This window comes from Euwallacea fornicatus, chromosome 6, assembly GCF_040115645.1.
Source record: "Euwallacea fornicatus isolate EFF26 chromosome 6, ASM4011564v1, whole genome shotgun sequence".
NCBI classification, from domain to species: domain Eukaryota; kingdom Metazoa; phylum Arthropoda; class Insecta; order Coleoptera; family Curculionidae; genus Euwallacea; species Euwallacea fornicatus.
The window spans coordinates 4,126,178-4,138,442 of NC_089546.1; the positions used below are offsets into that span (position 1 = coordinate 4,126,178).

The 12,265-nt window shown below is 34.4% G+C and overlaps 1 protein-coding gene and 1 pseudogene across 7 annotated transcripts in view; both read right to left on the reverse strand.

Moving 5' to 3' along the window:
* The window catches only part of LOC136339702 (transmembrane and immunoglobulin domain-containing protein 1-like), a 263,800-nt gene that overhangs the window by 156,004 nt on the left and 95,531 nt on the right, over positions 1-12,265 (reverse strand). The window lies entirely within an intron of this gene.
* LOC136339644 (uncharacterized) lies at positions 1,569-2,495 on the reverse strand (annotated as a pseudogene).

Here is a 12,265-nt window from a genome sequence, read left to right on the forward strand (position 1 = left end):
ATTATTAATTATGTAATTGAATAGTAACAAAGAAGTCATAGGATGATACAATGTAAAATTGCTTTAGCTTTTTCCTAATGATAATGACTACTTTGCACAACTTTTACCAGTTTTATAACTACCCAAAGTTTAAAATCGCGTACCTCATAAAAGCGTAGACTCTGATAATTAAAAGGGTTAAAATCAAATTAGTATCCGGTGATGTAACGCCTTTGAACGTGTTAAACCGTTTGACGTTGATTGATTAAGGTGCAGATGCCGGAAGATAGTAATAATCTTACCTTCGGAACTCCATGGAATGTAGGCGGTAAATGATTTCGACAACGAGAGTTTCTGTTTATTCTGCCTTAAACTTACTCTGAGAAAAGGAAATTTAATGGCACGCATTTACGCAGGAAGCATCTGCCAACATCTAGGTTTATTTATTTAGGTTAATATTCCTGCTATTATCCTGTTTGTCAGGCAATTGCTTAATGATGAAGTTTAAGGTGTTATTGATTGTAGCCCAATAAGAGAAACGGCACTAACTGGGGAGCCCCAAAACATCGCCAATATCTCAAATGAAAATCGACAGCGAGGGTCCAGCTGGCGTACATATAAATCGATTGGGGTTAGCTGCATCAGCAATAACCTGTAAGCTCTGACAAATAAGGCTTTTCCGTAAGCCCTGAGAGATTGATTCGTTTCCAGACACAAACAATGTCTGCAGTAAGAAGTCATATTAAAGTGTAGGAGAATGTTCCTAATCAAGGTAAATGACTACACATGAAGGGTACGTGGTTAAAACCAGGTAAGTCAACCCCATAAGTTTTTGAGACAGCTTAAATTTTAAATCGTATTATTCAAATACGTCACTGATCGATTGTGATGACTGACTCAACACAATTTATGCATATTATTAAACATGTTTATTAACAACTCTAGGTGATACATAAAGACATTTTTTTAATGAAAAGTACTAACATATAACCCGTTCGAAAGCACAGAATATGCTCAAAAAACAGAGTATGTCCACTCGGCGATAGGTGGGCCACAGGACCTGCAATTAGCTACATTACGTTGAGTGTATCAAAAGCTTTCTACGCATCCTCCAGGTTACAGTTTTCTGCTAGTTTGGTATTCGTGGGGAAGGTCTAGGAATAACTTGACGGTGTCTGATCCACAGAACTTCTTCAGCACTCTGCAGCAGGTCATTGAATTTTTCCGCTTTCACTGGTATGAGATCTACGCCAATAATAATTTCACTAATTGGTAAAATTCAAAAACAGCTTTTTCACACTCACCCTAATACCCTGACAGTACAAATTTCATTGGCAATAAAGTTTTCTACTTTCGAATTTTTCTCTTAATGATGATTTGATCCCATTGACAATTATGTGTACTTCTGTGTAGTGTAAATCGACTGTGAATATCCGTATAAAGCAGTTCTTTTGTATTCTGTATAGCAAATGGACACTTTTTGAAATAGAAGTTCTGTAAAAGGGAATTCCAGTCCATACTCATGTTTAAGCAACTTTTTCAATATAGGATTCTGATCGTGTTTTACGTGAAGCTCATATCAGTTTATATCAATCATTTGAAGTTTCAATTTTGATTTTTATAATAATGGTAACCATATTTCAGTCATATTCCAAGTACGAGTGACCCCTTTCTGGCAAAGTTACTTGTATTCTGCTTAATCAGTTCGTTTTGTGCACCACGTAGTGCATGAATCCAAATATATTAAAAACTTTGTTTTTCCCACCTGCACTATTACAGAAAATGTGTGAATGTTTAACAGTGTCCGGCAGGTAATTGAAAAGAAAATACACCAAATAAAATGCAACTTCATTTGAGCTTTTCTCTCCAACGGTTTCTGGATAAGTGTCGATGATTGACCGTCCAGAGCGCAAGACATGGATGTTGAAACAGAATACCGACAATTGCCCATGATGGTGTACGTCATTCGCGGAAACTTTAAGCAGTGATATGTTCTTCTGAAAATTCATAGTAAGTTCTTTTTCCGATCGTAGAAAGTTGGCGTCTTTCTTTTGTGAATTCTCTGTAGTGAGCTGCTTGATCTTTTTAGCATCACTGTCAGCTGACAATCTTCTTAATGTTGTATGAAACTTAACACATACTGATCACGTATCTGTTCTGAGATACTTAAATGCCAATATGAATTTTGTATTCAATACATGTTTGCATGTATTATACGAAATATTCATGTGAGGTTGCTTTTCCTTCAACATCTGTAATATTTTTCTAATGTTTAAGTCTTCGGCTAGGTATGTCTTCTTTGAATCATACAAACTGTAGTGTGACGCTCTTGTCCTGAACGAGTCAATATGCTCCTCAATAGCCTCAAAGTACTCCTGTCTTAGTTTTCTATGTTTGCTAATGTGTTTTCCTCCTTTATTCTCTGATGCAATTCCCTTTTTTTTGAGTGGTTTCTGTAGATGATCCAATTTTCCCTTGCTTATACCATTGACACTTTGAAAAGCATGTGGACACATTGGAACGTCTCCAGATCATTCTCATTTTCGTTTCTATTCATTCTTAACTTGCATGAAAACGAAGCGTTGATGAAAATTTTCGTTTTTTGACTGCATTGACTGCGCTGACGTTGCACAAGAAGAGTGTTTATTAAGCTGCATAAATATAAATTTTGGATATTTTGAGAAGGGAAACCATTGAAATTCCGGAGTACATATACCCCTTCTGTCACCGTTGTAGTTTCTAAACACTTAAAGCATTTACATTTGCAGAAATTACCCAGTTCGTACGTCTGGAGTTTCAGTTTTTTCATGACGTACGCCATTCTTTTTGTAATATTTATTTTCTCACACAAATTGCTTTGACTAAAGTCATCCTCGGTGGTACCACTTGCACCGGTGTTAAAACGTTTGATTGGCGGTATGATCGATTCAAATTAATCCAATTTCTTATATCACGATGACTTAGTACGGGAAAAACAACACTGTCACGGCGAGAATCGACACGTTCTTTTGCATGGAAGCATCAACTGCACAAGTTGGTAATAAAATTTTAACCATTAAATCTAACCCATTAAATAAAATTAATCGACGCTGATGGTTCCGCCATGGCCATGATCCCATTTGCCGCCAATGGCATTCAATTTTAGGCAATAATGACATTTGCGTTTACTTGCTTTAGCATGGCGGATTTTCAGTTGCAAACGACATTTATTAAAATGGTTTTCGAAAATCTTTTATCAAGTTTTCGCCTTCGAAATGACCACCAAAAACCCAAAAAAATTAAGTTTCTCTAAATTAACTCATATCGGTTCCCATCTCCAGGTTTGAAACGCATATTTTTATATATTTTAACAAGTAAATTTGAATTCATATACATACACACTCAAAATCTAGGAATATTTTCAATTTTGTCAACATATATATTTTTTTATTTAAAGCGCTCCTAAGACTTCTTATGACAGTTATTTTTATCTTAATTTATCAAATGCGAACCTAAGCAATCTGCATTAGCATAAAAATGATTTAAAGGTATGCAAAAACTAAATTGTAGTAGAAGGAATTATTGAAAATCCTTAAAAAAAGCATTCAAATTTGAAGTTTAATATGGAATGTGTGTGCTTCCTCTACTTTTGCCATATGGTTGTCCCGCAACTCTTTTCCATACCCAAGATCAGATTATCCAAATCTTGGTGATTAATATTAATCCGGGCCCGTTGGAGAGGTCGAAATAGCTGATTTCGGTTTTGAAATTTATTCTGGTTTCGAAGAACCCTTCACTGAAATATGTTCCAAGCATGCTCAATCGGGTTGAGATCGGGAGATTGCGCGGGTCCATTTATAAAACCGGAATATTTTGCTCTTTTGGGAAATTTCTAATAACTTCGGTAGTATGTTGAGGGGCATTATAATTCATTAAAATAAAATCTGGACCGATGATGTCTCTGAATGGAACAACAACATTATCGTGTGCTTATAAATTCATTTCCTAACATAATCGTGTGATGATAAAAAAACGAATTAGGAAAACGAGATTGGTTTTATGAGCCGGTGAAATTCCTGCCCGCACTTTCATGGTTTATAGATTACCTTCTTTTAATCTCATGTAGATGGTATGTCTTGAAACATCTACATTATGAGACACGTACGGATGATTATTTAACTGGGCTGCAGTCACAGGGTCATTTCTTCCAGCTTCTAATCGTACATAACGGTTCATACAAGGAGTCGTCACCCTTGGCTAACCCAAATATCTTTCTCGTACGCTGTCAATCTCTCGATAACGGGCCCAGAAGCGAGAGATAACGCTCTGGGTGGTTCCCAGGGCATCGGCAACAGTAACTTGCAATAGCCCAGATTCAAGTATTCCTACAGCTTGTAATACTTAATTTTCACTTAAATATCGTCTGGGCGTCTTTAAAATAATGAAAACTAAAACGATTGAAGAACGATGATCCATCGGTATTTAAAAAAAAAACAGTTATTTTACAATAATAATAAAAAAAATTTATACAGGACTGTTTACAAATAACTCGTATTTATATGTATGTTTACATTAATAAACATGACGAATATCATGATACGCTGCATACCTAACTGTAAAGCAGATGGAAACATTTTTATTCATAAAAATCTTCAAATGCGCCGGATTTGAGCAGGTGTGGATGAAAAATGAAGGGAAAAACCAGGAATTTCGCACATTTCGCGAATTGAGGCAATATTAATTATTATAAATAATAAAATTTTACTGTCACTGACGGCGTGGATATTTCTTGTTTTTTCCATCACACGCCAAGACCGTTCCCGTTCTTTACCCATCCTATCACTTAAATTTGCAAGAATAACTCATCATATTCTTCCTTTTCCGCCGGTAACCTGCATGCATATCAATTCGATTGTGCTTCACATGATGGTGCCAATAGTATGAAAATTAAAAAAATGTAACAATCCTTGTTTTCCCCCCATACCCTTCACATAATGTTATAATTCCAGAACAAACTTAAAATTATAAAGTTGCTTCCGGCTAATGGAAAAGTTTCATTACTGGTAAAAAGGAAAAATACGAGAACGCTATTTAAGTTCCAGTAACTCGTTAGGAAGCAACCTGTTATTTCGTAGCTGCACGTCAGCTCCTGTTCTGGATTTTGAAGTAGTTTATTTAGTGCCCAGTGGAGCTGTGCTCTATTAGAGCTACTTAACCTAGTTTTTGCGGTTTGCTAGATAGATTCTCGCAGACCACATTCCCCAGGGAGCGAACTATGTATTCCCGGAAGCTCTTAAAAATTGTCGGTAACGAGCAATAATGAGGATTTATCTCCAAAGTCCAGTGAATTCCTCTTACAAATTACACGTCCAACATAACCTTAGCAGCTTACTTGAAGAGGGTTAACGTTAAATTAATATTTTGTTTGAAGAAGATTTCGTGTAAGGCGAACTTTTGACGTTGATTAATGGATCAGCGGATGGTCTCAAATGTTAGCTACATTATTTTCGGGATCTTCTAAGATTTTCCGAATATCCCATTATTTAATACAGTGTACAAGAACAAGTTGGGGATTAAATTAAACTAACGCTGTAAAGTTTTAATCTAATTTGGATTGTTGTCGGGTGATCGTTTGCTTAACTTTGAGCCGCGCTTATTGAAATTGGGCACCGTGTTAAAAGCGAGGAAAAGAGCAAATCGAATTAGTGCTTTTGACGTATTCACCGCCTCAGGTTACGGCCGATACAAAGGGGAATTTGGCGGATGATGGAAAAAATCATGGCAAAAACAGGAGCCGTGGAATTGGACAACCTAATTGAAGATTTATTAATGCACTGACAGGGCATATAAATAGATGGTTGATTCGTTATTTTTGGGCCAATAAAAAGGCCAGATAATTTTTTGAGTTTGGATCGAATTCAATTTCAGAAAACGAGTCCTGAAGATGTACCGACATATCATTAATAAGTTTTCCATGGACGTCCTCAACGATACTCCAAAAACCAGAGTGGAAGAAAACAAGTTTTTTATTATTTATTTACTTATTTATTTATATAAAATATTTGTTTCTACAAGTATGATAGAAGCGGGCTATCGACCTTTAGATATTCCTCCTTTGAAAATATTTATAAGTACATTTATATACCATAAATTTGATTATTCAGCTTATTAATGAAAATGTTCGAATAGGATTGTGTTGGAGAATCAGAAACGGGAATGTTTTGAGAGTTTCGTTATGGAGAGAGAGTCTAGTACGATCCAGTCGTGAGGGTTGTTCTTCCATTTTTCCTGTATTTCAATCTTTCAGTTACCACTGGTTCACTCAACTCCAATTTTTTTATCAAATTTAGGATTGGTTGATTTCCTGCAGATCCTCTGAAAGTGACTAGCAGAGACGTGGGCTTGGTGCTGGTTCTGTTCCGTTTTCATTGGGAATTTGTTTTTTTTTCTATTGTGTTACTGGTTTTGATTTTCTTCCAGTACGATTTATGTTTATCTCTTTCTATATCCTGGCATGTCTATCCACTTTTCCTGTCGTTTTCGTCCAATCATTGTCTTAATATTTCTGTTGAGGTTATTTCATTCTCTTTTTAATTTCTTGTCTTATGTGTGTGAAGTGTGCGGATAGTTCTCTTTTGTGTTTTGTATTCTCAATATAAATTTGGGTTAGCTATGTTGATAAAAATAGTTTGTCAGTGTGAGTGAGAATTTGTGCACTGCCAGTGATAATTGTTGTATGTCCTCTATGGAAACAGCCTGTGGTTGCGATCCAATCTAGTTATATATATAAATTATTTTTCATCTTACCGTTTTCAGTTTTGTTTAAATGAATTTTTGAGATTATATTGTTGACCTGGAAGATAGTTTGCGATTGTCGTAGGTCAAAGTTAATGTAAAAAAAAAATAACTAAATGGTCTGATTCGATTTTATTAGTTAAATTTATGTTACTTATATTTTGTATAAGGTTTCTCGTACCAAGTAATATATATAGTATTAAGCCATCATTTTCTAGTATCAAAAATATTGAGGGTGTGTGTTATTTTCCAATGGCCGGGTTTTTCAAAAATTCGTTAAGCTGCCTTGTTTTATTTTGGTTGGCAATGAAAAGTTTTTTGATTATAATCACCTCATCTGTTTTTAATTGGTTAAAACGGTTTATTAATATATATATATATGTAATTAATATGTTATCAGCTTATCTCAGTTGAAAACTGTTAATTTACAGGTAGAGGAATAGAAAAGTAAATTTAACATATACTTTGATGTTAACTTAAGAACTTCAGGATGCAGTACACTGACTAGGGAGAGTCTAGAGACACGTTATGGCAACCACCGCAACAGGCAGAGAATGAATTGGAATATCTCCCCAAATGTGAATATAGAGTTTGAAAGCCTTAAAAATACCATTACATCATCGTTTTACCACATTTACACCGATTATATAGTTACAATATGTAACTGAGAATATAAGGATATTGCGCTGTTCTTCCTATAACGTTCGGATTCATTCCGCAGGATCTATAAAATTGAGAATGTTTTCCTTGGTATGTTTGAAATTATGTCCAGCCTACACCTCGTCTCATCTTATAATTTTTATATTGATTCATTCTTCTATCTTCACGCAGTTTTGTGGTAACTTCTGTCACATAATATCTGGGACAAGATGCACACAAGCATCTTGAATTCTGTTTTATGTAAGTAAAGCGGGAAAATATGGTTTCCAATAAAAATAAAAAAGATGAATTGTCAATTTTATCCAGCAAATAACACTAGAAAAGTTATTTTGGGGGAATTTATTATAAAATGGAAACGGTTTTTGAAGAATATGTTGAAATACTGTTAGCTTATGGCAGCATTTGAAGGTGAAAGCGAATCTTTTCGACAAGTAAAATATTGCATGAATATTGACTTATTCACTGGGTTTCTATATAATTACACAGTCACTACTATCAACTTTATTGATTTAAACTCGTTCGGAAAATGAATATTTTCAACTAAAGGATCTCAGAAATGTTGCTTTATAACAGCATAACATTTTTTAATGTATACCCTATTGTATAGTAATAGCTGCTAGGAAGGTCAACTCGGTATTCTTGAATGACCTATGAATCTTCCCGAAACATTTGGAGCAGTTTCACAGAGAGCAAGTTCTATTTTTAATTCTGGAACTTATTGCAAACCCATTAAAATTTACTCAAAAGACTGAAAATTTATTTGACGAACCAAAAGATATCTATCAAGAAATAAAAAGTGGGGGTGTACAAAGAAATGAAAATCAGATTAATGTTCCGAGTGATGTAAATGATAAAAGATGAGCAGGATGCAGTAAAAATTTTAAGTTTTTTTATTTTAATTAGTGAATAAATTTTATATTCATGGATTTTTTATTACACCATTGAAATGCTCCACACTGTTGGCACTCTTTGACCCTGATACGAAAGTTTTGCATTTCCCCGCCAATATTAAATTATTAATAAAGAGGATAAACCTATTCAGTTCCTAAATCCACTTGTCACAGTTGAAGTGAAAATTATATACGCTTTTATTCAACTCAAAGTACTTAAATAAAGCAATTCAATCTCGGCATTTAGTAAACCCTACCGCCGAATTACCAGGCAGTTAGTGAATGAATCCTACTTTCCAATTCCGTATATGAATGTTAGGTATTTTCAGTTCAATATTTGTGATAAAAGTTTAAATTACTTCACATTTGGAACACCTTTCGGTAGACATTAGTTCTGCCTTTTGGCATTCGTTCAGCGCCTGAAATGATTCGCATGTGTTGCATTCTGAATGGAGCTAGTGTGAATTTTGATGATGTACTCGTTTCAGGAGAAACAGAACAGGAACATGACTATAATCTTCTACTAGTCCTGGAAAATGCTGAAAGATGTAATGTAAAATTTTGTAAAAACTTCCATTTAAATTTAAGCCGGACAAAGGCACATTGTGTATTAAGGTAGTTCATATTTTAGTCCCTTAATCATCATAATTCGAACCTCAATATACGAAGCTCCCTCGCACTTGTTAATCTTCAATGAGAACTTCCAAGCAACTTCTACTTCCTCCATGCTGCCATAAATTTGTTTACAATATCTTAAACAACATTTTCCAGCTAACTTCTTCCCGTTTTTTGATTAAAACTTTTAACTTAATTTGGTTCCTAGTCGAGCTCGCGAACTCCCCAAACATAGCTCTAAAGCTAATTAGAGATAACCCTCGTATCTGGGAAATGTGGATACTTACATAAACTTCAAGTTTCTACTTGTCTTTAAAGTTTTACCGGAAATTCAAGGGACTTATTGGAGATTTTTCAAGAGTTGAGCAAGAAATTTTTGATTGCCTTCTTTTCTTTATTGTTTTTCTCAGATCGAAATTGCAATTTTATAAACAATGAAATTACGATTTACCCTCGATGAACGTCATCTGGAACTAATTAGATGGGAAAATCAAACTCGTTAAAAATGCTTTAAAAATGTAATCAAATAAAATCTGCTCGCTTTCAGAGAAAAGATCTTTAAAATGAGGCAATTTTCATAATTAATAGTTTTCTTGACCTAAATAGGGAACATGTGTTTCTGGTGCTCGAGAATTCCCAAAGGCGCATCAATCAACCCTATTTACGGGACACATTCTAGAAAATTGGGGTAAAGACACCTGAGGACTTTTTATGTGGGTAAATATAGTTATAACCCGGTTAGAGGCTCTCGAGGGACATAAATACGTAGACAAGATGATAGTAACAGTAGATGAATTAGTACTGGTGTCTTTATCCTCTTTAATCGTACACTGGCCATTTTACTACAGCGAAGTTCAATGTTTCTGTTTCTAATGAAACTTTTAGATTTTAAACTATGGAAGAATTAGTGGCATAATGTATCACCAAACTCCGTTTTGATTTTTTAGTCCTCCTACTAAGATCACTTTTTTTAAGTATTTCTCACCTCACGTATCATCTGATTTGGAACTGGTTGTTCTATTAGAGCTACGAAAAACTGTTAAAAGGCACTTCATGGATAAATTATGTAAAATAACTAGAAAGCAAATTATCAATTGTTGGATGCTTTTTAATTTATGTGGAAACTTTAGACCTTTTTAACCATTATCTTCGATTCAGCTTCGATACGACATTTTTTGTTTACACTGAGGTCGAAAACTTAATTATCTTTTATTGCTTGTAAAGTAATTTTTACACTTTTGAACTGTGTTAGAAATTTTTAAGTTTGTTCCATTGGAATTAAGATTTTCCTTTTGTTTCCATCTTCTTAAATCTATATTTAACGTGATATTGGTTGATATATTCTCATTTGAATTTAATTTTTTTCAAGCATGTATAGACGTCAGAACAGTAGAGGAATCGGTAGCATAACATGTGTCGAAAGCAACTTATGTTTTTTGAGCTTTTTTTGAGCTTTTTAATTTGTATCCAGATTTGAGATCCTTTTTAGCATCGCCTTCGTTCCACTCCTAATACGGGACTGTCCGTTTTACTGACATTAAATTACGTTTCACTATTTATAAAATGATATTTTCCCTTTGGGTTATGAAAACAATCAATGATGTAACAGATCTTTCAAAGGTATTTATACATTTTTCAAATGGTTTTATTGGGATGAAGGTAAAATGAACATTTCATCATTCGTTACTGTCAATTTGATATGGTACTGGTTATTTTATTGGTCTTTAGGTTAAATTTTACTGCTTTTAGGGGAGACTTGAATGTTTTAACTGCAAGAAAATCAATAGCACGATATAATATGACTCCATAGCGAGTTATAAATTTTCTAAGTTCATACCATTTAAATCCCAAGTTGATATTCAGAATTTAATTCATTTTTACTTTTTTCAATCTACACCAGCTAGAACTCTGAGATGAATTCGTTTTAAAGTGTACTTTTATCTATTTAATAGAATGTTAAGACTTTTAAACTGTTAGAGAGTCGATGGCGCAACGTGTCATTGAAGGCAAATATGTACTTTCCAATTTTTCTTCTCGACACCGAGATTTTAGCCCATTTTAACCATTTTCAAACCAGACTTAATACAACATTTGGAATTTTATTAACATTAAATTTGATTGGAAATTTTTAAAGTTAATCGCTTTAACCTCCAATTCGATTCGCACTTTCCAATTGTGAAACAATCATAAGGGTACTTGCCCACAAAACCAGTTATGAATTTTACAAATTTTCTACATATCTGGTGTGATACTGATTGTTCGGCTACTATTGAATTTTTGATTTCCGAGGTTTCAACAATCAACAGAATAACCTGTCACCAAAGCAAGTTATGAATTTTTTATCTTTGAAGGAATCACGAGTTAGCGTCATGAGGGTAGCGTGCAGTAAATCATCTTCTTTAATAGGATGCATGCTAAAAAATTGAGACAGAGACATCTGAGGATTTTCATGTGGTTAAACACAGCGATAACCCGGCTAGGGGGTCTCCAGAGACATGAATACGGTCGACAGGATAATAATAATTATAATGGATGGAGTTGTGAGTGCTGTCTTCTGGCATGATTAAAATGCAAAGGTTTAAGCAGATTAGAAATAAATCCTTTCGGACTGGATTTATCAGACTTAATCCTAATAGCGAGCTCTCCAGGGAAAGGGTTGCGGCTAATCCAAAAGGATTAAAATAAAATATCATTCAGAAAGGTAGACGAAAGCATACTACGTAGGCCTATATTTTTAATTCCATCCGGAAATAAGTGAAAGTATGTAATTTATCATGGTGTTAATTGATGTCTCTTATAGATTTTTCAGCTAAATTAATTTGACATAAAAATAGAAGAATTTTCTTCGGACTTCAGATACGGTTAACCAGACAGGGGAATAAATCAATCGCCAGCGGAGCCTCGTACAATAGCAGCAAATTAATCATGGCGGGGGAAAGTGTTTCTTTACGTCCAAGGTTCCCCATTCCTTTACCCGCATTACTCTGAACAATTTCTTTAATGACATACTTTCGCTTTCTGGGTAATTGAGGAACTTTCTCCTAGACGATTATTTGTTTTTGCGTCTGTTTTGCGGGAATAACTGCTCCCCTAAACGTTCCCATTTCCAGAAAAAACAGCATTTGATTAATTGGAGGATAGGAGAAAGTTGTCTTAGTATGTGTTGTGAATAGATTAGATTTATGTTCCTCTCGAGATGTCGCTTTTTAGATTATATAATAGTAAGTTGTGGGTGTAACGAGCTTGTGGGTAATAATGAAGACTGGGATTCGAATTATTCGAATATTTGAATAAACTACATCCTGAAATGCGAATGACACCCTTGGTATAATTTGTAGGTCGTAAAT